This window comes from Podarcis liolepis (assembly GCF_965112155.1).
Source record: "Podarcis liolepis genome assembly, chromosome: 3".
Taxonomy (NCBI): domain Eukaryota; kingdom Metazoa; phylum Chordata; class Lepidosauria; order Squamata; family Lacertidae; genus Podarcis; species Podarcis liolepis.
This window is the reverse complement of record NC_139557.1, coordinates 115,371,795-115,395,798: the sequence shown is the minus strand read 5'-3', so window position 1 is coordinate 115,395,798 and position 24,004 is coordinate 115,371,795. Positions and strand designations below refer to the sequence as shown.

General features: G+C 44.6%; 1 long non-coding RNA gene across 1 annotated transcript in view; it reads left to right on the top strand.

Moving 5' to 3' along the window:
• LOC310702954 overlaps positions 1 to 23,796 on the top strand; it is a 313,269-nt gene extending 289,473 nt beyond the window's left edge. Inside the window, exon 2 of the long non-coding RNA XR_014523832.1 lies at positions 23,703 to 23,796. This is a non-coding gene — a long non-coding RNA (uncharacterized lncRNA). The remainder of the gene's footprint in view (positions 1 to 23,702) is intronic.
• Positions 23,797 to 24,004: the final 208 nt, after the last annotated feature.

The window sequence follows — 24,004 nt, the reverse complement described above, 5'->3', positions numbered from 1 at the left end:
TGCTGATGGGTGAAGACTTCCTTATCCCATGATGGTTTTTTTTGTTTTTAGTGGTTCTTGTTTTTATCTGTAAGCCACCTTGAGCCCCTTCAGACAAAAAGGTGGAGTGTAAATATGTGATAATATCCAGTCAGCATAGTAGCAGTAATGGTTTCAGAGAGCAGGAACCCAACAGATCTTTCAACCATAAGCACAGTGAATAAGTCTGTTGAGTCGTCAACAGGCTCATCTCAGCTATCTGCCAATCTCCCATTCCCACCACCCTTCTGAGTAATACCCCTCCCCACCTTCTCACTATATAGAAGGATCTGGCAACTTCTGTTTCAGTGTATCTGAAGAAGTGTGCATGCACACGAAAGCTCATACCAAGAACTAACTTAGTTGGTCTTTAAGGTGCTACTGGAAGGATTTTTTTTTATTTTCACAGTGAATAAGATACTTTTGGTTTAGGGATGGGTAGAGATTTGGTTTTTTTCACACATAATCCACACTTCCCATAACATGCTATTCTTTGCGATTCATACTGCTCTGAATTTTGCGGTGCAAATCTCCAGTAAAAAACATGTATATGAGAGGAAGGTGTGATTGAAAATGTATATAGGGGATCGTAACATATAACGATGCACACCGAAGGAAATAGCTCGCAAACTGTGATTATTAGGCCAAATTGGGTACAATAACTGTACATTAGGAGAAATCTGCATTTGATGATTTCCACGAGGACTTTAAAAATAAATAAATCACAGGCTGATGTGGAAATTTGGTGAACCAAACTTAAGGTTGGAAAAATGAGGAATTGAAAGGAACTAAAATTGACAACTTGTGCCCTGCTGGGTTTGATGAGTCGGTGAAACACAATAGGAACATAAGAAGTCTGCTGGATCATCTAGAAGTCCTACCTAGTCCAACACCCTGTCTTCACAGTGGCCAGCTAGATGCGTTTTGGGAAGACTGCGGACAGGTCCTGAGTTCCACAGTGCTCTCTCCCTGCTTGGGATTCCCAGAAACTAGTATTCAGAAGCATAATGTCTCCAACAGTGGGGGGCAGGACATAGCCACCATGGCTGGAGCCTTTGATAGTGTTATTCTCCATGTCTAATCCTCTTCTAAAGCCAACGAAGTTAGCATTCATCATTACTCCTTCTTGTGGGAAAAGCTTGGGACCAGCTAGGTTTGGGGGGTTAGAGAGCCTCAGATCATGTGCGCTACCACAGAGAAGGACCCTGCTCTGAATATTCACTGTTTGAACATCTCCTGGTGGTGGTGAATGAAATAGGGTCTCGGTTGATAACCGAAAAATGCTCACTGTCTTAGTCTTCCCAGCCATTGCATCACTGTCCTCCTGCTCCTGGGGAGATTCAGGATCAGGGGGAGGGGGTTGCTCCCACCATTTCTCCTCAGTGCAGCCATCCTCAGCATGGTCCTTGACAGGTGGGATTTGCCCATGGAGGAGGCGTGCCAGGGGTGTGTCACATCCGTAGCAGAGGAGATGATAGTGGGGCATTTTGGAAAACATCCCCATTTGGCCTTGCACTCAAGACAAGAGCACACCCATGACCATCCATGGTCTTGAGTTGAGTCCACCCGAAGAGGCCACCTCACTAATCCTGGGACCTCCTGACTCCCCAACAAGTTAAGGATAGACCCAACATTAGATATTGGCAAAGCTCAAATTTTCAATTTCAGTGGTGCTGACCTTTAAAGCCCTAAATGGTCTTGGTCCTGTATACCTGAAGGGGAGTCTCCACCCCCACCGTTCAGCCTGGACACTGAGATCCAGCGGTGAGGGCCTTCTGGTGGTTCCCTCATTGCGAGAAGTGAGGTTACAGGCAACCAGGCATGGGGCCTTCTCAGTAGTGGCTCCCACCCTGTGGAACACACTCCCATCAGATGTCAAGGAAATAAGCAGCTATCCTATTTTTAAAAGACATCTGAAGGCAGCCCTGTTTAGGGAAGTTTTAATATTTAATGCTGTATTGTTTTTAACATTTGATTGGGAGCCGCCCAGAGTGGCTGGGGAAACTCAGCCAGATGGGCGGGTAATAATAATAATAATACTAATAATAATAATAATAATTAGTTATGGCGTTCAGGACAGGACCATTTCTATATCTGAGAAATCTATCTATCTATATCTATCTATCATATATGTCATCTATCTATCTATCTATCTATCTATCTATCTATCTATCATCTATCTATCTATCTATCTATCTATCTATCTATCTATCTATCTATCATCTATCTATCTATCTATCTATCTATCTATCTATCTATCTATCTATCTTCTATCTCTATCTATCTATCTATCTATCTATCTATCTATCTATCTATCTATCTATCTATCTATCATCTATCTATCTATCTATCTATCTGAGACTTACTCTGCTCTGTCATTTCCTAGGTGAAATCAACCACAAACTTAAGCACGTCCTTTTTTATGTTTTGAGCAATTCTTCTGCATCATGCAATTTTATAAAACGTTTGGTTCACCATCCTTAAACCCTGTAAAAGAGCAAATAAAGAAAAGGTGTGTGTGTGTGTAAAAGAGAGAGAGAAGCTAAAGCATTAACAAAAATAAATAAAACATTCTCAGAAACCCCCCAAACCAAAGCAACTTCATACATTTATAATAACCAGAATCCCAGGTTTCTCACATGAAAGAGACTTCAGAGTGGTACAAGGCTTTGGGATGATAGCCTTGGGAGAGTGGATGGTCTGCTGTATTATGTACATGTATCACAGCTTTGTAATGGTCCCAAAGATTAGGAACCACAATGTATTAGGTCTAAATATTTCTTTCAAATTAAGCCTCTGTTCCGTTAAACCCCAAATCTCCCCTGAATATTATAGCAATAGCATAATAGGTGTCCTGTTCTATTTGTCTGACAAAGAGAATAGAGTCTTTTCTTTTTTCTTTTTTTTAAAAAAGAAGAAGTTAAACCCAAACACTAAACTACCTGGGTTTTTTATATTATTAAAAAAAAGAAAGAAAGAAAAAGAGACCGCAGCAATAACTCCAAACTTCAAAGGTCTAACTTCAAAAGATGTCTTGCATTTTGCTTTGTGGGATGGCAACGTACACACACACATACAGTTTCTCCCCTCTCTCCCTCCCCTCCCCGTTTTTTTCCACCACTAAATGCCTTAATAATGAGCTTGGTTTCAGATTTTGTGAATTGGAGCCAAGTAAGTCTGTTTTATTATATTTGCTGGGAAATGAACTAGCTCAGGGTAATTAGGAAAGCAATTTTATTAGCTTCTATTTCATAAAGATTGTTTTTTAATCAGAGTCAGAACTTACTAGAAATGATTATTTCATTCCCCCCCCTTCCCTGCCATGCCCCCTCCCCCTTTTAAAATTGCTTGGCTTGTTCCTGTGGCATATGGCTCCATAGATCTTAACCCATGGAGAGGGCTTTGCATCGAAAAACTGGGCTATCGTGATTAAGCTACAACGATGCAATAAAATCACCCTCATGTGGTACTGCTGTGAATAACGGGGCAGAAGCTGTGGTTTTCAAAGCCCGGGCAGTACCAAAATTATGCATTTGCTTTTCTTAGCTTCTAAAACTAGACCTGCCTCGCTTAGGCCATGGATGGTTTGGGACAAGCTTTTGCATTCCAAGGCTCCACGACGAGCCCTCTCTCAATAATGCAATCAATGTGGCTGCAGCTTTGAGGCCTCCTGAGGCCACATTCTCACCATGCATATAAAGAACAATGACACGATATCTTCTCAGGGTCCATGATTCTGGGAAACATGGACAGAAGTCACAGCAACAGCTGGCGGCCATTTGAAGAAACATTCACACCTTCTTGTTTCAAGCACTATGATACCACTTTAAATAGTCATGGCTTCCCCCAAAGAATTTGGGGAGATGTAGTATGTGAAGGGTACTGAGAGTTGCTAGTAAAAGGTAAAGGAACCCCTGACCATTAGGTCCAGTCGTGGCCAACTCCAGGGTTTGCTGCACTCATCTCGCTTTATTGGCCAAGGGAGCTGGTGTACAGCTTCCGGGTCATGTGACCAGCATGACTAAGCCACATCTGGTGAACCAGAGCACCGCATGGAAACGCCATTTACTTTCCCGCCAGAGCGGTACCTATTTATCTACTTGCAATTTGACGTGCTTTCGAATTGCTAAGTTGGCAGGAGCAGGGACCGAGCAATGGGAGCTCACCCCGTCGTGGGGATTCGAACTGCTGACCTTCTGATCGGCAAGCCCTAGGCTCAGTGGTTTAACCCACAGCGCCACCCACATCCCAATGAGAGTTGCTAGGAGACCCCAATTCCCCTCGCAGAGGTACCATTATCAGAGTGGTTTAATAGCCAGTCCTTCTTTCCAGGAAACTAGGGAACTGTACCTCTGTGTGGGGAACTGGGGTCTCCTGACAACCTTCAGAGCCCTTGTTGTTGTTGTTGTTTAGTTGTGTCCGACTTTTTGTACCCCATGGACCACAGCACGCCCGGCACTCCTGTCTTCCACTGCCTCCCGCAGTTTGGTCAAACTCATGTTGGTAGCTTCGAGAACACTGTCCAACCATCTTGTCCTCTGTCGTCCCCTTCTCCTTGCGCCCTCCATCTTTCCCAACATCAGGGTCTTTTCCAGGGAGTCTTCTCTTCTCATGAGGTGGCCAAAGTACTGGAGCCTCAGCTTCAGGATCTGTCCTTCCAGTGAGCACTCAGGGCTGATTCCCTTCAGAATGGATCGGTTTGATCTTCTTGCAGTCCATGGGACTCCAGCTCCATAATTCAAAAGCATAAATTCTTCAGCAATCAGCCTTCTTTATGGTCCAGCTCTCACTTCCATACATCACTACTGGGGAAACCATAACTTTAACTATACGGACCTTTGTCGGCAGCCCTTACAGACTGCAACTCTCAGGATTCTTTCGGGGAAACACCGACTATTTAAAGTGGTGTCATAGTGCTTTATATGTATGGTGAGAATGTGTCCTTTGTTGAGAAAAAATGTAATGATGAACACGACAGAAGTATTTTAATGCTGTGCATGGCATGAAGAAAATGTTATGGCCCAGCTATGCCCCTATCTGGACAGGGATAGCCTAACTACCGCTGTCTATGCTCTGGTAACCTCAAGGTTAGATTACTGCAATGCGTTATACGTAGAGCTGCCTCTAGAGATGGTTTGGGAACTTCAGGTGGTGCAGAATATGGGAGCCACTGTATCCTGGACTAATTGCATATGTGAGCACAGTCAATCAGGAATCCTGCACTGAATGGGATTACATCCCATAACCAGATTTCAGCCAATCAGATGATGTCTCTAAGGGCTAGGCCAACTGAGTTATAAACCTGCCAAGATTTCATTTGTTTTACTTGTAATGTTTAATGCTGTTGAATATATAAATAAATAAATATCCAAGACATTTCCAATGAATATACAGTCCATAGCATGGAATGAAATTTCCTTTTTTTTAAAAAAAAGGGGGTAGAAAGAGAACAAAGCTGCTTGTCCTAAATAAAACCGAGGAGTGTGTGAAATAGGGAATTAAAAATTAAGAGGAATTATCTGCACCACCCAAGGTCTCAGTAACTATGGAGGAAATGGAAACACACATCCGAGGCTTTCGTTTTGCTACTCGAATTTCTTTCCTTTTGTGGGGAAGCGAAGAAGACTGCAGGAAAATCGCCAATGTTTCATCCCGTTCATCCCGACGGCGCAGGTGACACTCTGATCAGGTGCACATACATAATCGCTTCCCAAACTAATCACCATTTTGAATAATTTCAGCCCTGCAAACTTGCAGCTTCAACTTATTCTCTGCGAACGACTCATAAATCTTAAGCCGGGGATGTGAATCAAGATGGGAAAGCACAGGCTCGGGAGCTCGCCGGATTTATTCAACTTTAGTCTTTATTTATCGACATAAAACTGCATTATTGGTTGTAACATCCAAACAAAAGGAAACAGATTGTAAGGCTCCATTAATGCTTTCCCAGAAGGGAAATCGAGAGTTTCTCCTGGGCTTCTCACTCTCTCCTTTGCAATATTAAGATGATGTCATAAACTCATAATTACTTTGCCATGCTCTGATGTACTCTTATGCTGCCTTGTTTAGAGAGGCTGATTTCCATGCTGGCCAAACGTTAATGAACAGCGTGTGCAGGTGGAGAACAGGAGATCGGTCTTTGGTGGCTTGCAATTTGAGGAACCCCAACATTTTTTACTTCGCTTTATTGTGACAGGCTTCTCCGCGCACAAACTCACGCAGATGTTTCATGGTTTACTGCATCCTTATTAAAAAAATATATAATCTTTCCATTAATGATCAGACGTTGAAGGTTTTCTGCTGAACAGAGACAGGGAAGGCGAATGTCGAGGTTTTCATTCCTTGGCTGAGAATTTCTTACTGCCACTTTCCATTGCGACTAAACTGAAAGTATTTTTTGGTAGTGTCTAGAGATGTTGGCAGAGTTCACTGGTTCTCTCCTTCGCCCTTTAGGGGCTTGTAATGCTCACCTCAAAGAAGAGGAGGATATTAGGAGGACAGTGTTTTGGTTTTTCCTCTGGCACCCCTCCCCCCCAGCACCCTTAACCAACCACAGCTTCCAGAATTCTTAGAGGGAAGCCATGGCTGTTTAAAGTGGTATCATGTTGTTGTTTAGTCGTTTAGTCGTGTCCGACTCTTTGTGACCCCATGGACCAGAGCACGCCAGGCACTCCTGTCTTCCACTGCCTCCTGCAGTTTGGTCAAACTCATGTTGGTAGCTTCGAGAACACTGTCCATCCATCTTGTCCTCTGTCGTCCCCCTCTCCTTGTGCCCTCCATCTTTCCCAACATCAGGGTCTTTTCTAGGGAGTCTTCTCTTCTCATGAGGTGGCCAAAGTATTGGAGCCTCAGCTACAGGATCTGTCCTTCTAGTGAGCACTCAGGGCTGATTTCCTTCAGAATAGCTTTGATCTTCTTGCAGTCCATGGGACTCCAGCTCCATAATTCAAAAGCATCAATTCTTCAGCAATCAGCCTTCTTTATGGTCCATCTCTCACTTCCATACATCACCTGGAGTAGGAACCGGCAAGACACTTCAGTATCCTTGCCAAGAAAACTCCATGGACAAAGACAACAAGTGGTATCATAGTGTTTTTAATTTATGGCATGAACATGGCCTCAGTCCACTGCAGCTGCTGTTACAGTAGAGAGGAGGCAGCTAAACTGCCTCCCTCCAGAAGTGTTGATTTCCAACTCCCATCAGCAAGGCCAATAGTCCGTGATGATGGCAGCTGTAGTCCGGCCACATTTGGAGAGCCAAAGGCTGGCCATCCTTGCAGGGGAGCCAGTGTGTTGTAGTGGTTAAAAGCGGTGGACTCGTAATCTGGTGAACTGGGTTTGATTCCCTGCTCCTCCACATGCAGCTGCTGGGTGACCTTGGGCTAGTCACACTTCTCTGAAGTCTCTCAGCCCCACTCATCTCACAGAGTGTTTGCTGTGGTAGAGGAAGGGAAGGGAGAATGTTAGCCACTTTAAGACTCCTTCAGGTAGTGATAAAGCGGGTTATCAAATCCAAACTCAGCAGGAAACGAGATCTGGTCATCTTCCCCAGCGTTTAAGTTCAGGGGTTCCCTCTCCCCCCACCCACTGGTAACTTGGAGGAAAGGTGCTGAATGCCAGACAAATCACAGCCCGCTCGTTTCTGTTCCGCAAGGGGAAACAAAGAGACAAAATTCATTAGATCAATTCTTCATTCGTAATTACAATATTTGCTCAGCTGTCCTTCAAGCCTCTTCCTTAATAGGCACGAGCATTACAAAATAAAAATCCATTCTCAAACAAACCCCATGCTACTTTCAATCGAGACAGGGTTATTATTACCATAAAACATTTCTATAGCACTGTAAATTTACATGACGCCTTCCGTAAGATCGGCCATGCTACAAATTTCTCATCTATTCCCACTCACCATTATCCAAACACAGATATGTGCCCACATCCTGACAGCGTACTTTCAGAACCCAAATTCTCAAGTTTCCCAAAACGCACAGACACATGAGCAGAAATTCAGATGCTCCTATTCTTGGTGGTCCATCTGATTATGTGGACTGGACACAGCTCTGCATGGTTTCAGGTGAGGGGACATCGTCAGTCACACCTGGAGATGTTGGTTATTGAACATGGGATCTTCTGCATGCAAATCAGGTGCTGTACCCCTGAGCTATGTCCCTTCCTCCAGCTAGACTTCAGGTTCAATTTATACACTGGTACCTTGGTTTCCAAACGGCTTAGTCGCCGAACAAATTGGCTCCCGAACGCTGCAAACCCAGAAGTAAGTGTTCCAGTTTGTGAACATTTTTCAGAAGCCAAACATCTAACACGGCTTCCGCTTGAGCGCTCCTGCAACCAACCAGAAACCGCGCCTTGGTTTTCGAATGGTTTCAAGTCGAACGGACTCCCAAAACAGATTAAGTTCAAGAACCAAGGTACCACTCTATATAGAAGAAATGTAAATATGAATCTGGTCACACAAGAACTGCCCATGATCCAGTCAGTGACGTGTGGTGAATTTTTTCGTAGGGGAACAGTTTGGGCCAGAGGCACCAGCTTTCCAAGGGTGATGCTGCTCCTCCAATGTCATGCATGTGACATACTATAAGGGAATATGAAAAATGGATTACTAATAGGTAAAGATTTAATGTTACAACATTTTAAGATTAAAGATTAGGATAAACAAAGAGGGGAAGGATTTGCTGAACCAACAAACTGAATTGGAATACAAAAAAGGGAGGCGTGAGGAGGTCCGGGAAACAAGCTAATGAAAAATAAGTAATGGAAAGATTGAGTTGTTTTTAATTACTTTTACTTTGTATTTTTCTTTTTTCTATTTTTCTTTTGTAATATTTTGAAAATCTTAATAAATATAAAAAACAACAACAATGTCATGCGTGTGACGTCTTGACATTCTGACATTGTACGGGTGAGCATCACGCCTCCCTCCCTAAACCGGGCAGAAGCTTTTGTGTTAGTTGTGTATGAACCTCTTTGAAAAGTGCAGTTGGCTGACCATTGGTGGCGCACGGCCTCTTCCATCCATCTTCCCACAGCACATGTTAGCAACACTGCTTGCAACGGTGGAGATCCTCTTGGAAACCACTCTGTCATCCCCCAATACTGTGGAAGCTGTGTCATTCCAGTGCATTCTGGGGGGAAACGGTAGCTGTCACTGGTGACCAACGCTCTTCTTCTTTCTTTTTTTAAGCAACTGCTATTTTTATATATGGGGGTAGGTACATGGGGCCATTCGAATCACTGACATGGCCTCCCTCAACTTCACAGCCTTCAAATCATGTGGTCTGTTTGGGTGAGGACCATTTTCGCTCAGCCCTACAAGGACCTCTCTGTGTTGGGATGTCAAAGGCCCTGGAAGATTTCACAGCAGATTTTTGCCGCTTTCCGTTCCAGCCCGAGTTTTTAGCAGCATTCTGTTTTAATCTCCCTTTGACCTAGGAAAGCTGTCTTTTCAGATTGCTCGAATCAGAATAGTAATATGTATCGGTGAATCTCTTTATCATTATGATGATGTGTCAGTCACTCTGACACTGTTTGACTTATCAGAGAGTGAAAACTTAATCACGCGCCATAGAGGGAAATGGTTTCGGATGGAGAATTGTACATTTCACTTGCTCATTTAAAGATTTAGCCAGCCGCATTAATGCAAAATATACAACAGGAGTCCTCTTGCCTCCGATCGGAGGTTACAAGAGTGTAATAAATATTATGTCCTCCCATCATGCAATTAAAATTTTCCACCTCGTTTCACCATGCAAAACACTCCAATGTTGTCAATCATTTTGAAACACGATTTTCTGACATCATATAATTTCACTTCATTTTCCCCCCGACAGACATCATACCAGGAAATTATATAAGGAAGGCTCCCATTATATCTTTACGCTCCCACCCTGATATAGACATTTGTGTACATTTTCAGTCATCTCCGACAATAAACTTACAAAGGCATGTGGTGGTGGAGGAGGAGGAGGAGAAAGAGACAGCATCAGTGAAGCACATTGGTTTAGGAAGTTCTAGTTATTCTGTCCAAAACAAGCAACTTTTAGTATTGGAGTTAGGAAAATGTCACCCATGTAAATGGATGAACCAACAAGCTGGACCATAAAGAAGGCTGGTTGCTTTTGAATTGATGCTTTTGAATTATGGTGCTGGAGGAGACTCTTGAGAGTCCCACGGACTGCAAGAAGATCAAAGCTATCCATTCTGAAGGAAATCAGCCCTGAGTGCTCACTGGAAGGACAGATCCTGAAGCTGAGGCTCCAATACTTTGGCCACCTCATGAGAAGAGAAGACTCCCTGGAAAAGACCCTGATGTTGGGAAAGATGGAGGGCACAAGGAGAAGGGGACGACAGAGGACGAGATGGTTGGACAGTGTTCTCGAAGCTACCAGCATGAGTCTGACCAAACTGCGGGAGACAGTGGAAGACAGGAGTGCCTGGCGTGCTCTGGTCCATGGGGTCACGAAGAGTTGAACACGACTAAAAAACTAAACAACAACATCTTCCTTCCTTCCTTCCTTCCTTCCTTCCTTCCTTCCTTCCTTCCTTCCTTCCTTCCTTCCCTAAGCTTCAGGGAAACAGGTGAGGCTAAGGTACAAAGGTAAAGGTAAAGAATCCCTGGACAGTTAAATCCAGTCAAATTCAACTATGGGGTGCGGTAGTTTTCAGGCTACGAGAGTCAGCATTTTTCCACAGACAGCCTTCTGGGTCATGTGGCCAGCAGGACTAAACCGCTTCTGGCAGACACCGTGACGAAAGCCAGAGCGCACAGAAATGCCCGTTACCTTCCCGCCACAGTGGGTACCTATTTATCTACTTGCACTGGTGTGCTTTTGAACTGCTAGGTTGGCAGGAACTGGGACAGAGCAACGGGAGCTCCCCCCATCACGTGGATTTGAACTGACGACCTTATAACCTGCAAGCCCAAGGGGCTCAGTGGTTTAGACCACAGCGATACCTGAGGGACTCCAGAAACGTTCTCCACCACCACCCGTTGCTAGGTCATCACAGGTGAATTAGAGCAATTGGGGGGGGGGCAACATGGTGCCCTCCATATGTTGTTAGAGTCCAACATACATCAGCCCCAGGCAAAATGGCCCCCACCCTCACCCCAAGGGGCATGAGGCACATGTGGGGTGAAGATGGGGAAGCCCCACTGCACAAGTTGCACAGGGCTTCTGCCAAAAGGATGGGTTAGGTGGATCCTACCTATTATGCAAATTTAAAATATGTTTCTATATTTAATTGAACTATTGTTAGCTGCCTTGCGGAGGCGTAAACATGTGTTCAACATTGGGTGGGTGGGTGAATCATTAGGATCATTGAAAAAGGCATCTATTTCCATACATGTATGTATCCATATATTATCCCTTGCATAGATGAGATTATTCAAATGTAACATGGTTATATATTTGCCTAATCCCTGCAGTAGTTTATCAAGATTTCTTTGTTTACGCCAGCTGCTTTCCTGATATGTTTTGATACTGTCCATTTTTCAGGACTGGGGCTGCGCTGCGCACACTCCAGCTGAAATATTAAGTGTTTGCCGTCCCTCTCCGCAGACACGGGGCCAGTTATTATGATCTATCATTCGAAAACCCACATATTAGAGGCAAAGACTCCACTAGCCCTTGAAGAGCAAGAGGCATTAGGGTCCAAAGAGTCTCGTTCATCTTGTCAATAATCCACAGCCCAGCACGATTCGCCGGGTTTCCTTTCGTCCGCCTCGGTCTCGTGGCATTTTATTAAGCAAGAAATTAATTCACCAAAGATACATTCGGAGGTTGCGTCGGGAAGGCTGAGGCAAGCAAACAAACAATAGGAAAGTAGGAATCTGATTTCCCAAATGGTACCTGCCCAGTCCTGGCCAAAAAGATACTTTGGGAGTGCAGTCCCCGGCCCCCAATTCTAAGGCCAGCAGGACTTCATAGCCTTCCTGAGCCATGGGGATAGTAGGATCGGTCAATTCCCATTTCTCAGATTCTTATTTATTTATGATTTGTTTATTTATTTTAATAAAATTTATGCGCCGTTTTATTGTAAACATCAACAACCTCAAAGCTGTTTACAGAAAAAAACATCAGTAATAATAAAAAAATAACAATAATAATTTAAGACTCTCGAAAAGTTAAAACAGCAATCGACTAAAAACAGATTAAAACTCGCACCAGCTTTCTAAACATCTGGGTAGGCTTGTCTAAACAAAACTGCTTTTAGTGGATGTTTAGGAAGCCTGTGCTAAATTTTCCAGACACCCCCCCCCCATTTAAAATTTGCTATCTCCTATTATTACAGTGGTACCTCGGGTTAAGTACTTAATTCATTCCGGAGGTCCATTCTTAACCTGAAACTGCTCTTAACCTGAGGTACCACTTTAGCTAATGGGGCCTCCTGCTGCCACTGCGCCGCCAGAGCATGATTTCTATTCTCACCCTGAAGCAAAGTTCTTAACCCGAGTTACTATTTCTGGGTTAGCGGAGTCTGTAACCTGCAGCGTATGAAACCTGAAGAGTATGTAACCCGAGGTACCACTGTATTAGGTCCCAAGGCAGGTTACAACAATTTATTTTAAAAATACAATATTAAAAGCAGTTTGGTCTCAGGAGAATAGGCTGGGACCATATATATCTGTACATCTCAGGTATCTCAGACCACCCTGTGATGAAAACTACATAATGAAGGTGCTAATCACACCTCTGTGGGGTAATTTCATAGCTTGGGGTTACCACAGAGAAGACTCCCTCCTGCACTCCCAGACCAAATTTCTAAAGGCAGTGTAACTTCCAAGAGAGACCTGTCTGCTGATCTTAACACCTCAGAGGGTCTGTAGGGAAACAGGTGATCTTTCAGGTATTTGGTGCCTCTAAACACTTATTATTATTATTATTATTATTATTATTATTATTATTATTATTATTATTATTAATATACCACCGTATACCCAGAGGTCTCAGAGCAGTTCACAGAAAAGATCACAATATATAAAATAAAAATGAAAACAGCAACCCAATATCCTTCCCCATCAAAAAAACACATTTTAAAAGGGCCTAGGATGTAAATCAGGTCAACCAAAGACCTGGTTAAAAAGGAACGTTTTTGCCTGGCGCCTAAAGATGTATAATGAAGACGCCAGGTGAACTTCCCTGGCGAGAGCAATCCACAGATGGGGAGCTACTGCAGAGAAGGCCCCGTTCTTGTGTTACCACCCTTCTGGACCTCTTGAGGAGGAGGCACATGAAGGAGGGCCTCAGAAGATGATCTCAGGGTCCGGGTAGGTTCATATGGAAAGAGGCGGTCCTTGAGGTATTGTGGTCCTGAGCTGTTCTTGAATGGAGCCCAGATGCCAACTGGGAAATCATGATTAATCCATGGAAGCTTTAGATGTGATTGGTGTGTCTGCCAAAATGGACCCATAGGCTCTCACCAAACCAATACCAATACCTGCGAATCACCTGCATGCATAATTGGTGTGACAGAGCCTTCTCCTCCTTTGTGTTCTCCATCCAAGTGACCATAACCCCTCCAGAACAAGCTATCTCCCCATCCTCCAGACATGAGCAACCAGGACAGACAACACCTAGGACCAAGTCTCTTAATCAGACCAAAGGTCTAGCTCAATCTGAAGTGGTTTCCCATGTTCCTATTTTGAAAAGTAAAAAAGAATAAGGAGGAAATGAACAGGAAGAAAGGACATCTGATAGAACAAGTGACTGGGGCATCTTCAGGAGGTGTTAGAGGCCACATAAAATGAAATTGGGAGCTGCAGATTGACCAATTGTGGTGTTGGGAGAAAGGTTGACCCCCATGGTTAACCCCCATGATCCAGATATTGATCTACCCTCTACAAAACAGTTATGTTAAATCAAGTTAAATGCAGTTGCCCTGTATCATCTGGTTTGGAACCCAACCTTAGCACAGAATGGTCCTAGTGAAGGCACCTCGAAAATCAAGACATGCAGATTGTCAAAGTTCCTTCTTCCCAAAGCCGCCTCTTCTTTGTGTTGTTTCACAATCCAGGAACGCCTGCTAAACACGAAGTGCTCAGAATGGCAGGCCTGCGACAGCCAGCACATCGAGTGACAAAGATTAGTGTCACCTAAGCTCATCAGTTAATTCATCAATGGCAATGGTCTATTTCATTTCTCAGTAGCCTGGCAACAGCCAATTAAAGGGAAGGCATTTCCCCATGTGATGACGGGGCCTGGCATTTTCCATGATGCTTTCCGATCTGCAAAAGGAGGGTGGCTTAATATCTGAACTCATGAGATCGTTTGGGTTGCAGGGTCAGAATTCCAGGGTGCAGCTGTTCTAATCTGCATGTCAGAAAGTTATTTGACCGAATGTCCTCCATATGTTGTTGGACCCCAACTCCAATCAGCCCACATGGTCAATGGGCAGCGATGATGGGACTTGTAGTCCACCAGCTGGGATAGCTAGGTCAGTAGAACATTAGACTTTTAACCTCAGGGTCGTGGGTTTGAGCCTCATGTTGGCCAAATGTTTTCTGCATTCCTGTTTGGACTAGATTACCATCCTGGTCCCTTCCAACTCTACAATTCTATGATTCTATGAAGAACATGGGGTGAGGGAAGATCTACATCAGGAACAAGGGGACCCCACCAGATTGGGGAAGCCTGTTTTACTTAATGACTAATGGAAAAGCAACGGAGTTCCCAGCTTCTACAATGTCAGGGTTTGAAGTTGGCTCCGTCATTTTGAAATTGACTTTCCCCATCACTACTTTCAGAAATTCATGGAGGAGGCTATCATGATGACTTGGCTGTGGAAACAGGCTTCTGGACTAGATGGGCCATTGGCCTGATTCAGAAGGCTTTTCTTATGCTATTACAGTTGTACCTCGGCTCCCAAATGCCTGAGAGCCAGCCTGGTGCAGTGGTTAAGAGCGGTAGTCTCGTAATCTGGTGAACTGGGTTCACTTCCCCGCTCCTCCACATGCAGCTGCTGGGTGACCTTGGGCCAGTCACACTTCTTTGAAGTCTCTCAGCCCCACTCACCTCACAGAGTGTTTGTTGTGGGGGAGGAAAGGAAAGGAGAATGTTAGCCGCTTTGAGATTTCTGAAGGGGAGTGAAAGGCGGGATATCAAATACAAACTCTTCTTCTTCTTGGGAGTTGAATGTTGCCTTTTGCTAGCTGAGGCCATAGCATCACCAGCCATAGCTGATACAAAAACAACAACACCCCACTCCCGCCACCTGAGGGCAGGGGTCAGCAACCTTTTTCAGCAGGGGGCTGGTCCACCGTCCCTCAGACAATGTGGGGGGCCAGACTGTATTTTGAAAAGAAAAAAATGAACAAATTCCTATGCCTCACAAATAACCCAGAGTTGCATTTTAAATAAAAGGACACATTCTACTCATGTAAAAACACCAGGTAGGCCCCACAAATAACCCAGAGTTGCATTTTAAATAAAAGGACACATTCTACTCATGTAAAAACACACTGATTCCCGGACCGTCTGCAGGCCAGATTGAGAAGGCGATTGGGCCGCATCCGGCCCCCGGGCCTTAGGTTGCCTACCCCTGATCTAGGATAATCATGAGGTACCTCCAAGATTATAGTGCAACCCTTTCAGTAACAGCTTGGAGCCCCTCACCTAGTTCCGCAATAATTCTCCACTTACGGTGCCTCCCTCTTCTCTGAATTTGGTTCCAGCCTCTTAATCTCCATCCATTTTAACACTGAAAAAGAAAGAGATGAAAACACTTTTTTGGAGCATCCCAGTTATATGTCAGTCCATCAGTAATATTTCCCCATAAATTGCTGGCTTTTTATTAGTATACTTAATTCCATCTCCACTACTACGTCAAGATGGGGAGTTCTTTTAAATATTAAAAAGACCTCTTCCCTGGTGCTTATTAATCTCTGTATTCAGGAAAGGCCTCCCCTTCAAAAAATAAAAAATACAAAAATAGTCGTAATGTTCCCTCACACCCTCTCTCTTGTATTGAATGCCATGCACTGTGTCTTTAAATATTGAACAATATTGAAAAATATGGAAGCCCTCCTTCTCTCTCTCCCCTTCTCTCTCTCTCTCTCTTTTTTTAATATTAGCTTAAGGCAAGGCTGTGGCATGATTTCCACTCCTTTCATGACACTGTAATGATGTTACCACATACAGCTTTATCTTGCATGAAAAGGTGAAGTCATGACTGATTTCTCCAATTTAAAAGCACTCAACCCTCACACTGCAAGAAATGAATATTTTGCATATATTCATGCAACAATGATTCAATTTAAGATTTCTATTTTCAAACATTGCTCGGGTAAAAAAAAAAAAGAAAAGAAAAGAAAAAAAACAACGGAAAAGAAAACCTTCACACTCAAACGCCAGGGTAAAATTGCCAAAATGCATAATAAGATTTATTATAGATGAGTAGCGTTTTATTTAGTATTTCATGTTAACATGCTTTTAGGGTTACCCTGCTTTAGCAGGGGGATTCATCTTTTCGCTTCTAATCAGAGATAACGCTTTATTGTGCGATGCACTTCCTGTGGCGCCAGAGGAGAGAAGAGTCTAAACGTTGTTGCGACAATCTGTCTATAGAGTGCACAATGCACATTGTTACATGCACACAAATAGTGCGCCCCCCCATCCCCGCTTTTTCGTGATGTTCCCCAAAGCAAGATACAGTGGATCTCTGACTTTAGAAACCCAAACAGCACCTTGTGCCTTTTAAATCAGGGCTGGGCGCAAAGGGTCTGCTGAAATTCTTCAGCCTATTTGTGAGCAGAGAATTATTTTTTGCGCAGGCAGGGGGGTACTTTCCCATGAATTCCTGCAGGGAAAAATTCCCTTCTGTGCCAGCCAGGTCACTGCGAGGATCTGGAGAGGCCCTCCTGAAAAATTACCTCATACCTGTTTACTTTCTGTGAGGATGGAAGCCTTTAAGGTAGCTGCACCGATATTCTGGAATGCTGATCCTATTGGGTTACCAAACGTCCCCGTTTCCTGGGGACAGTCCCCGGATTTGCAAATTTGTCCCCGGACAAATTCCATGCCCGGAATGTCCCCGGATTTCATCTAATGTCCCCGGGAAATGTGGCAGTGGCAGTCTCAGCAGCCCAGAGCCAGCCTGGTAGCGCAGTTGGCTCTGGCTGGCTTCAGGAGCTGCCCTCTGCCAGGGCGCCCACCATTTTGCCTCGCCGGAAGTCCCCATATATGTGTTGCGCACAAGACACATTATACGGGGACTCAGTGTAGGGGCTGGAGATGTGGTGCTGGGTGCCGCTGCCGGGCGAGAGCTGTACTGGGTCTTTGAGCTTGGTGTGCCGCTGTGACTTGGCACTCAGCTCATTGTCAGTGCCATTGTCCAAGGCCAATAGCTCAGCCTCTGGTGGTGCTTGGACGGCTGCTGTTGGGTTTTGCCATTGTGCTCCTCGACTTGCAAGCAGTGGCTCAGCTTGTTGGGCAGCTCGTTGTTGGCCATCGCGGATGAGAGGAGAGCAGGAGAAAGACAGAAGATCTACCCACCGTGGAAGAATGGCAGATGAAGGTGATAGACTATATGGGATTGGCAGAAATGACTGGCAGAATCCGAGACCAGGGAAAAGAGGCAGCGGAAGAAGATTGGAAGAAGTTTAAGAATTATCTTAAGAAACATTGTAAAATTAATGAATGTTAGAATGACGCTGGCTTCATAAATTAAGTGGTCTACAGCTGTAAGGGTTAAGTTTAAAGAAAAAAAGGAGGTTATAAATTAGCTAAAACTAAGAGTAAGGATTTGCTGGAAAAAGTTTGAAAATAGAATGCAGAAAGGGGAGGTATGGGGAAGTCGGGGAAATAAGTTACAAGAAAATGAGGATTTGAAATTATACTTGTTATTTGTTTTTTGTGTTTGTTGGTGTTTTCGTATTTTGTTTGAAAATTTGTGAAAAGTGAATAAAAATTTATTTTTTTAAAAAAAAAGAGAGAGGAGAGCAGGAGGCGAGCTGATCCGGCCCAAGCGTGCCTCCTCCCGCTTGCTCGCCATCAGCTCTGCCCCGGACCCACTGACTGGGCATGCGTGGTGCAGATGGGTGGCCACTGGACGATTCCTGAGCAGGAGAAGCCCAGACAGGCGGGCAGGGCAGCGGGAGGAGGAGGGGGTTTCTGCTAACACTTGCTCCTGAGTAAGCCTGTAGGGGATCACAGTGCAAGGAGGGAGAGGAAGAGAGGTGGGAAGCATGGCTGTGCAACAGAGGAGACCACAGAAGAGAAGATATTACTTCTTTATTTTTTTTAATAACTTTCCCCCTCTTTTTTTGATTGATTGATTGATTGTGTCCCCGGATTCATTGAAAAAATAATAATCTGGTAACTGTATCCTATTGAAATCGGTCAGGCATCTACTGAATTCCTCCATGAATTTGTCTCATGAGAGCCAGTGTGGTGTAGTGGTTAAGAGCAGTGGACTCGTAATCTGGTGAACCGGGTTTGATTCCCCGCTCCTCCACATGCAGCTGCTGGGTGACCTTGGGCCAGTCACACTTCTCTGAAGTCTCTCAGCCTCACTCACCTCACAGAGTGTTTGTTGTGGGGGAGGAAGGAAAAGGAGATTGTTAGCCGCTTTGAGACTCCTGAAGGGGAGTGATAAAGAGGGATATCAAATCCAAACTCTTCTTCTTCTTCTCTTCATCCTCTTTTAAAGCCATCCAGGTTGGCGATTATCACTGCCCCTTGTGGAAGTGAGTTCCACAGTTCAATTACACGCTGTGTGAGGACATCCTTTCTTCCAGCCAGATGGGCATGCAGTAAGAGCAAAAGATGGAGTTTTACATGCAGATTATTTATTTACCCTACTCCATTTACAAATCACTTCCTGGGAAACATTTTGAAGTAATTAATAATAGAAGCACCAACGCCGGCAGTTTGCAAACCTGCTCTCAGCCTCCCTCCCTCCCAAGGTTTGCGACCTATGAAGTAGGTGTTTGCTTCTTTCTTTCTTTCTTTCTTTCTTTCTTTCTTTCTTTCTTTCTTTCTTTCTTTCTTTCATTTCTAAGTTTACCTTTCAAGGGCAGCAAATGGTTCTGAAAGCATCAAAGCTTTTATTTATTTCCATTCCTATGGAACGTCTCTAAGCCATTCAGCAGTAAACACATCGACGACACAAACATATGCAAAGCAATGGCATATAGAAAACCCACTTAAAACAATGTCACAGGAGCAGGGGAAGCTGCCTTGTGATCAACCAGACCATGGGCTTATAATCATAATCATACTGATTTTATCATTTATAGGCTCCATACATAATTTTATTATTTATCTTGCTCCATACTGTCTACACGGACTGGCAGAGGGCCTTCGGGGCACCTTGCCCAGCCCTGCCTAGATATGCCAAGGACTGAACCTGGAAGTTTCTGGGTGCAAGGGAGAGGCTCTGCAATTGAGTCACAGCTATAAAGCATGTTCTTTGTGAAAATGAGTTTAAACAATTTTCACCTATAAATAAATTCAATTTCTAAGATAAAGATCGCAACTTGAAAAAATGACAGTTTTTGATAGGGGCTAAAAAGACAATAGATATACTGCCTCTCAAATATGTAATGGTCAAGACTCTTGTTTGAAGATATGGTTCAACCACCAGTATGTCCATTTGGGGCCTTTCAGGGCTCCTGCCCAATTCCACCCTCTAACCACCCCTAAAATATACCCCATGGAAGGCTGCCTGGACTAGATCTTTGATGGAGCCATGGATCTGCGCTCCACTTTTATGTTAGTTGTGACGATTGTGTTATTTCAACCCCCCCCTCCTCTGACTGTCCCCTTCTTATGTGTTTCCTCTTCAGTCCAAAGTAAAGGACTTTTCTCCCATCTCACCATTTTTAAAAAATATAAATGCTTGCTCCATGTGACAGCCCTTACAATATTTAAAGATGGCTATGGTTTTCCCAGTAGTGATGTATGGAAGTGAGAGCTGGACCATAAAGAAGGCTGACTGCCAAAGAATTGATGCTTTTGAATTATGGTGCTGGAGGAGACTCTTAAGGGTCCCATGGACTGCAAGAAGATCAAACCTCTCCATTCTGAAGGAAATCAGCCCTGAGTGCTCCCTGGAAGGACAGATCCTGAAGCTGAGGCTCCAATACTTTGGCCATCTCATGAGAAGACAAGACTCCCTGGAAAAGACCCTGATGTTGGGAAGGACTGAGGGCACAAGGAGAAGGGGACAACAGAGGACGAGATGGTTGGACAGTGTTCTCGAAACTACTAGCATGAGTTTGACCAAACTGTGGGAGGCAGTGGAAGACAGGAGTGCCTGGTGTGCTCTGGTCCATGGGGTCATGAAGAGTTGGACACGACTAAACAACTAAACAACAACAACAACAAAAATCACACCTCCTCTCAGTTTCCTCTTATATAGCAGTTTCCCATGCTAAATATACCCAGCTCCCTCAAACCTCTTGACCAGGGGTTAGCAAACTTTTTCGGCAGGGGGCCGGTCCACTGTCCTTCAGACCTTCTGGGGGGCCGGACTATACTTTGAAAAAATATAGGAACGAATTCCTATGCCCCACAAATAACCCAGAGATGCATTTTAAATAAAACCACACATTCTACTCATGTAAAAACACGCTGATTCCCGTTCTATCTGTGGGCCGGATTTAGAAAGCAATTGGGCCAGATCCGGCCCCCGGGCCTTAGTTTGCCTACCATTAAACTCTCGACCATTAAATTTAAGATTGCAAGCTCCTTGCAGCCGGGGACTTGTCTTAGTTTACATTTTTGAAAAAAGTTGCACAACAACAACAACAACAACAACAGATTATAAGTTCCTAGGCATGTTAATGGAGCCATTATCTTGATCAGCACACAGCAGTAGCAAACAAAATATTTAAAACTGGCACACATCTATAGTCTGGTCAGTTGCACTCGTGGGAGAATTCTGTTTACTTTCTTGAGATGTCTCCGTTCGGATGGCCTGATGGCCTTGGAAACATAAAGAGCCATCTTAGCCCCCCACCATTAGAGCGGCATTTTCTTGGGGCCGCAGCGTTATGAGATGATAGCGCGGGAGGCTTTCACAGATGAAAATAATTGTGCGCTTTTGGTATTATTATTTTTGGCAAGAAGCTCAGGCTCTCGGCCTTGCAGCGTATTACATCATTACACAGTATAATGCATCATAATGACAGAGTGAATGGCGGCAAAGGACTGCCAACTACTCCTTGCAAGTTGAGAAAGAGGTAGGGATGTTTTCAGCTGGAGAGAGAGAGAGAGAGAGAGAGAGAGAGAGAGAGAGAGAGAGAGAGACGCCGTTCGTCAAAGTGTCTCCCTAGATGAAACAAAGCTGCAATCCCACTTGGCATTCACATTAATTGTGGGCTTGCCAAAAAGCCGGCTCCATCGGCATATAAATTAGCGAAGGATTATTCATCTCATCCCAATAACTAAGCGAATCTCCTCTTCACATTCCCTGCGCGGCAAAATTTATGCCCGCCTCCTTCTCTGTCTCGACTGCATTTCTCCCCCTCTCTGCCCTATATTTAATAGGAGGAGGGAGAATAAAAATTGCAAGATCTGCATGTTAGTTGATCTTTTTTTAAAAAGGGGGGGGGGAGGAAAGCTGTGCCCCCCCCACCCGCCCACAACCACCACCGTCCTGGTTAGCATGAGAATGCAGTACCAGCTTGGATCGGTCGCAGCTGGCGATGTGAAAAGAGCAATTTTGCATTAGTCATGAGTTGTCGGTCCAAGGAGCCGCGTTCTTTTAATTCATTCCCAAATATGAACCAAATGGGAGCCAGCTTGGAGTCAGCACATTTTTGAAAAGCCACAAGATTTGAAAGAGAGGCTTCTTTTTCTGTCTTAGGAGCAATTTAAGGGTGTCAGGGATGGGTGATGGAGGCAAGGATGCTGCGAGGTGAGAGTTATTGCTAAGGGCAGGTAGGCCAATTCCAGGTGACCTCTTTGTAAAGCACTCATCCTGTTTTGCTTGCAAAAAGTTTGCAGGGAGGTTCTACAATACCCATGGTTTATCGAGGCCTCATCCCGATTTGTTTGCACAGACATGATATGACATCGGCTGTTTATCGAGCACTTATGTTAAGGGTATCAGGGGGTTCCTCGAGAGCAACCAGGCAAATGCTTCCCTGGTCTGTTGTAAAGCTTTGTTATTGGTGCAAAAAGAAAACCTTCACCATGCAGAGCACCTCTATTCCATGGCTTGCTCATTCACTGGCAGAATCTGAGAGTGGGCGGTCCTTGAATCTTCCCCAGCAGAGTAATCTCTTGACCCCCAGTCTATGCCTCCTTTCTCGGGACCTGCCTCCTCCCCGCTTTGCTCAGGCAAGGTGTCCTGGCACCGCCTTGCAGCCTCCACGGAATAGAGCCCTGCATCTCCTCTTCACTAGAGGCGTGGCTTCTTTCCTCCCCTGAGGAGGTGCTGCTTCCCACGATCCCTGGGGGCTCTCTGTAATCCATCGCCCCTTCCCCTCTCGTCCCTGAGCCAATGGCAGTTCCCTGACAACTTCTTTCAATTTGCTTACACAAATGTTGGAGGGGAGTTATACGACACCCACTGATTTGTCTGTGCAGGCGATTTTATTTGTTTCCTTTATTAAAATATTTATACACCACTAATTCATCTGATCTGAACATCAACTTCGTTGCACTGGTTAGGTTGTGCGGATGCCCGACAATCGTCTTCCAAAGCAACTACTCTATTCCGAACTTAAAAATGGAAAGCTTAATGCAGGTGGTCAAAAAAAGAGGCTTAAAGACTGGATCAATGCAAATCTAAAAATATATAGTATAAACACTGACAACTGGGAAACACTGGCCCGCGAGCACTCCAGCTGGAGAACAGCCTTTACCAAAGGTGTCATGGGCTTTGAAGACACTTGAACTCAGGACGAAAGGGAGAAATGTGCTAAGAGGAAGGCACGCTTGGCAAATCCACACCATGATCAACTCCTGCCCGGAAACCAATGTCCCCACTGTGGAAGGACGTGTGGATCCAGAATTGGCCTCCACAGTCACTTACTCGGCTATGAGTGATCGCCAAAGAAGAAGAAGAACATCAAACTATACAATAAAAGCCATGTAGCAAAGTTCAAATCAGGAATCGGTTACCTATTGTGGAAAGGTGTATTCTTAACTGCCTGAGGGAATGAAAAAGTTTCCGGCGGGCATTTAAAAGTTGTCACAGAAGAAGCCGGTTGGATCTCTATTGGAAGAGTATTCCACAGGACTGAGCTGACAACACTGAAGTCTCGGTCCCTTGTTGTTGTCAAACCTGCTGACTCAGTGAACAACCAATGACACTCCGGCAGATGGTTTCAGTGATCCAGCTGGAATATAGGGGTACAGGTGATCCCTGAAGTGGTTTAAGGGTGAGTCAACCTGGTTCTGCACAGCAACAGAGAGCTGGACCATAAAGAAGGCTGATCGCTGAAGAATTGATGCTTTTGAATTATGGTGCTGGAGGAGACTCTTGAGAGTCCCATGGACTGCAAGAAGATCAAACCTCTCCATTCTGAAGGAAATCAGCCCTGAGTGCTCACTGGAAGGACAGATCCTGAAGCTGAGGCTCCAGTACTTTGGCCACCTCATGAGAAGAGAAGACTCCCTGGAAAAGACCCTGATGTTGGGAAAGATTGAGGGCAGAAGGAGAAGGGGACAACAGAGGACCAGATGGTTGGACAGTGTTCTCGAAGCTACAAACATGAGTTTGACCAGACTGCGGGAGGCAGTGGAAGACAGGAGTGCCTGGTGTGCTCTGGTCCATGAGGTCATGAAGAGTCGGACACGACTAAACAACAACCTGATTCTGACCCCCTGGATTTGGCACTGTGGAGCCAATGCAGGCCATGATGTCTAATTGGTGCTTGAATATTTAGCTAGTAAAGATCTGGGGAACAGATGAGAGCTTCACCAGCTCACAGCACTAACACCATTTTTAAAAGGCTTCCTTCGAATCTTCCCAAAGAAGTAAAAATTGGGACCATGTTTTAGGGGCCTGACAAAGAATG